This window comes from Protopterus annectens, chromosome 8.part1 (assembly GCF_019279795.1).
Source record: "Protopterus annectens isolate FY-2018-M chromosome 8.part1, PAN1.0, whole genome shotgun sequence".
NCBI lineage: Eukaryota > Metazoa > Chordata > Ceratodontiformes > Protopteridae > Protopterus > Protopterus annectens.
In genome coordinates, this window is record NC_056742.1 from 131964665 (window position 1) to 131970017 (window position 5353).

Here is a 5353-nt window from a genome sequence, read left to right on the forward strand (position 1 = left end):
AAGCTTTGCACATTTGCATTGTTTTTTAATAGTCAAAGATGTTTCTAAAGTTCCTCCATCCTGGAAATACACACTTATTTCCCCAGTATTAAAGATGGATAAAAATCCAGCTGAGTGTTCCTCTTACAGACCACTATTACTTTTAAGCATTGATTATAAAAAATGCATGGTTATACATGCTGCTGGATTACAACAACTATTACCATATATGATTAATAATTATCAAACTGGATTCGTAGTCAAAAGGATAATATTAAAAGAATATTAGTTTTAATAAGAAGAAATAGAAGAAAAAAGATGGAATGACATTGTTACGTTTGGACATAAATTGTGCTTTTGACTCAGTTAATTGGAAATGTTTTTTATTGGTTCTAAAATATTACAATTTCTCTAATCAGTTTTCACAACTTATACATTTGCTTTATGAGAACTCCTTTGCATACATAAAATAAGCACCTATATGTCAGAGTCTATTTTGGTAACTAAAGGAACAAAACAGAGCTGCCCTTTATCTCCACTATTATTTACTTTAAAGTAAGAAAAGGTAACTGAAATTGAGACCTTTTTGAAAATATTTAGAGCTCACTTTAATAAAATTAATCCATACAGCCTAGAAATGGATTATTTAGAAACAATTAAAAACTTTATTAGAAAATATACTATAAAGAGATTGACAGAGAAACAAAAGATATTGATAGATAAGCATATACTGATATCTGAACCTAGAAGTCAAATTAACAAACTAAAACCTAACAAAGCACCTGGCAATGATGACATAATATCAAAACTTTAAAATTATTACCTAAAGAAGCTTTGCACATTTGCATTGTTTTTTAATAGTCAAAGATGTTTCTAAAGTTCCTCCATCCTGGAAATACACACTTATTTCCCCAGTATTAAAGATGGATAAAAATCCAGCTGAGTGTTCCTCTTACAGACCACTATTACTTTTAAGCATCGATTATAAAAAATGCATGGTTATACATGCTGCTGGATTACAACAACTATTACCATATATGATTAATAATTATCAAACTGGATTCGTAGTCAAAAGGATAATATTAAAAGAATATTAGTTTTAATAAGAAGAAATAGAAGAAAAAAGATGGAATGACATTGTTACGTTTGGACATAAATTGTGCTTTTGACTCAGTTAATTGGAAATGTTTTTTATTGGTTCTAAAATATTACAATTTCTCTAATCAGTTTTCACAACTTATACATTTGCTTTATGAGAACTCCTTTGCATACATAAAAATAAGCACCTATATGTCAGAGTCTATTTTGGTAACTAAAGGAACAAAACAGAGCTGCCCTTTATCTCCACTATTATTTACTTTAATTATGGAACAATTTGCAAACTACTTAAGGTCAAGAACAGGTATCAAAGGTATGCAAAGGTATACAGATTAAAATAAATTAAATTCTAAGGTATTATTGATTGCAGATGATATTGTTTTGGCTTTAAATGATAATAAAACCTCTCTCAAGGCAGTATTTAATGCAATAGAAACCCTTCAGAAGAAATTTAGCTTACATTTAATGAGAATAAAGCAACAATTTTGCTCCTAAATACCAATATTAATGTTATGGAAGTATGTAGTAAAAGATAAAAAAAACTATTTAGGAATAATTTTAACAGATAATATTACAAACATGACTGAAGAAAATTATTATAATAGTCTAACTTCTAGTAAAGCTCTTGTCAATAAATGGAAGAAGTTTCATGTTTCTATGGAAGAGAAACTTGGAAGAGATTCTGCCAAAAATATTATATATAATGCAATCCCTTGCATTACCTCTTTCTAAAAAAATATAAAAATAATTTAATTCTCTAATTCTTAAATGTTTTTGTATTCTAATAAATCTAGGTTTGGGTTAAAACACCAAGTTAGAGACTGATCTATGGGTGGAACTGGTATGCCTGGCATAAAGCTATATACATTTTCCTCTATCATTAAAACAATTTTTTATGACTGAATAACTATTATAATGCTAAATGGAAAGACATACATGAAAGCACTTGTATGGAATCAAATAAAATAACATATACTCATCAAAACGTAATAATGAATAATAATTTCTTAAAACATTGCATACTACAAAATAGAAACAGTGATCAATTCTTCATATCACCCTTTAATGTTAACTGCTTTTAGAAATGTTTTATAAGACTCCTGAATATAAGGAATGTTTTTTGTATGTTTCTTATAGCACATACACAAAATAGTATATTTACTTTTGACATATACAAAATGAATAAATGTAAGGAGAATAATTTGGTATATTGGAGACAACTGATGGTAGGAGAAAAAATGCAATCCCTAGAATTTATATCTATTAAATTTAATTTAAATATAAACTTGTGCTTAGATGTACAGAATTGTAGATTTCCTATAAAAATAAAAATTAAACTAATGCAACCTTCAATGAAAAATTCTGTGCCAAAATTCATTGATTTCTTAATTTTATTATTACATCAGAGAACAATGGAAAAAGGACTAACATCAAAGATATATAAAAGAATCATTGATTTCTTAATTTTATTATTACAAAAGAGAACAATAGGAAAAGGACTAGCATCAAAGATATTAGATATTTGACAGAATGTTTTAAGGAAAGTTATTGGGAGTATTTTAAAACAATAAATAATTATTATCCAAATAAAGGACATATAAAACACATGTTAACATCCTCAAATTATACTACTTCTTCTATAAAGTGGAAATTGTTTACGTGGAAATTTATGCACAAAACATTTTTGACCTCACATAGAATAGAATTAATGTACAAGAAAAAGTAACATGCTGGAGGTGTAAACACTAAAGGGGATTGGCAACATATGCTTTTTGATTGTGAAGTTATTAAACCATTCTAGGGCAATATTGTTTTTTTACAGGCATTATTTAATGACAAATTCACTTTATCTAAATCACTGATCTTATTCAATACACCAATACCCATCTGTGTAAAGAGAGTAAATTACCCTCTTCTATGGAGCATCCTATCCATTGCAAGGACAATTATCACAAAGAACTGGAAAAATGAACAAACTCCAACAATGAATGAATTAATAAATATTGCAACTGATGTTTGTCATTATAAGCTGTTAACAATCAAGATGAGAGCTACTAGAATTAGCACTTCCCACAACACTTGGATGAAACTCAAAGAACTGCTAAATAATCACAACCCTGTTAACAGCAAAGATTTTATTTTTCATTTCTTTTTTATACATCAAGTATTATCAGAATTTAAACTATATAGTAGACACCTTTGTAAATAGCTGTTTTCTTTTTACTTTATATTGTTTGTTTACATAGTACTTTTGTTAAAATTTGTCATTTACTTGTTACAATTAATAAAAATACTTTAACAAAAAAATAATTCTGCATGTAGTGCTCTACAGATTGTATTCTAACAGCATAATTTTACATACAGAAATTTAAGTGTAAAATTCAGTATACAGAATTCTAAAAGCAGAATTGTAAACAGAAATCTGTACATACGTATTTTAACTACATGCGGACAACAGTACAGATATACATACTGGATCGGTCGAGGCCCAGGTTAACAATGACTGCCACCAGTACTGTTGGCCAACAGGGTGCTGGCAGAAATTGGGCTACTGTTGGCCGAAGGAGGAGAAGAGGGGGAAGGCATGCCCGAAGGCAGGTAAAGGGTAGGACTGTGGTAGTGAGGGTCATAACTTTGAATGTTGGCAGTATGACTGGTATAAGAAAAGAGCTAGCTGATATGATGGACAGAAGGAAGGTTGGTATATTGAGTGTGCAAGAGACCAGATGGAAGAAGAGTAAGGCTAGGTGTATCAGAGGCAGGTTTAAATTGTTTTATAATAGTGTGGATGGGAGGAGAAGTGGCATAGGGGTTATCCTGAAGGAACAGTATGCTAAGAGTGTTTTGGAGGTGAAAAGAGTGTCAGATAGAGTGATGTTTATGAAGCTGGAAATTGATGGTGTAATGATGAATGTTGTTAGTGCATATGGTCCACAAGTTGGGTGTGCGATGGATGAGAAAGAAAAATTTTGGAGTGAGTTGGATGAAGTGGTGATGACTGTACCCAAGGGTGAGAGAGTGGTGATTGGAGCAGATTTCAATGGGCATGTTGGTGAAGGGAACAGAGGGGATGAGGAAGTGATGAGTAGGTATGGTGTTAAGCAAAGGAATGCAGAAGGTCAGATGGTAGTGGATTTTGTGAAAAGGATGGACATGGTTGGGGTGAATATGTATTTTAACAAGAGGGAGGAGCATATGGTGACATACAAGAGTGGAGGAAGATGCACACAGGTGGATTATCTCTTATGTAGAAGGGCCAGTCTGAAGGAGATTGGAAACTGTAAAGTGGTGGCTGTGGAAAGTGTAGTTAGGTAGCATAGAATGGTGGTTTGTAGGATGACATTGATGATCAAGAAGAGGAGGAGGAGTGTGAGGGCAGCACCAAGGATCAAATTGTGGAAATTAAAAAAGGGTAATTGTGAGGTGGAGTTCAGGGAACAGTTAAGACAGGCACTGGGTTGCAGTGAAGAGTTACTGAATAGCTGAGTAACTACAGCAGAGCTAGTAAGGGAGATAGCTAGAAAGGTGCTTGGTGTGGCAGCTGGAAAGAGGAAGGAGGACAAGGGGACCTGTTGGTGTAATGAGGAAGTACAGGAGAGTATACAGAGAAAGAAGATGGCGAAGAAGAAGTGGGATTGTCAAAGAGATCAAGAAAGGAGACAGGAGTATAAGGAGATGAGGTGAATGGCAAAGAGAGAGGTGGTGAAGGCTAGGGATAAGGCATATGAAGAGTTGTATGAAAGGCTGGATACTAAGGAGGGAGAAAAAGGACCTGAACCAATTGGCTATACAGAGGGACCGAGCTAGTAAAGATGTGCAGCAGGTAAGGGTGATAAAGGATAATGAGGGAAACATACTCACAAGCAGGAAGAGTGTGTTGAGCAGATGGAAAGAGTACTTTGAAGGGTTGATGAATGAAGAGAATGAGAAAGAGAGAAGGTTGGATGATATGCAGATAGTGAATCATGAAGTGCAATGGATTAGCAAGGAAGAAGTAAGGATAGCTATGAAAAGGATGAAGAAAGGAAAGGCTTTTGGTCCAGATGACATACCTGTGGAAGCATGGAGGTGTTTAGGTGAAATGGCAGTGGAGTTTTTAACTAGATTGTTTAATGAAATCTTGGAAAGCGAGAGGATGCCTGAGGAATGGAGAAAAAGTGTTTTGGTACCGATTTTTAAGAATAAGGGTGATGTGCAGAGCTGTAGTAACTACAGAGGGATTAAACTGATCAGTCACAGCATGAAGTTATGGGAAAGAGTAGTGGAAGCTAGGTTA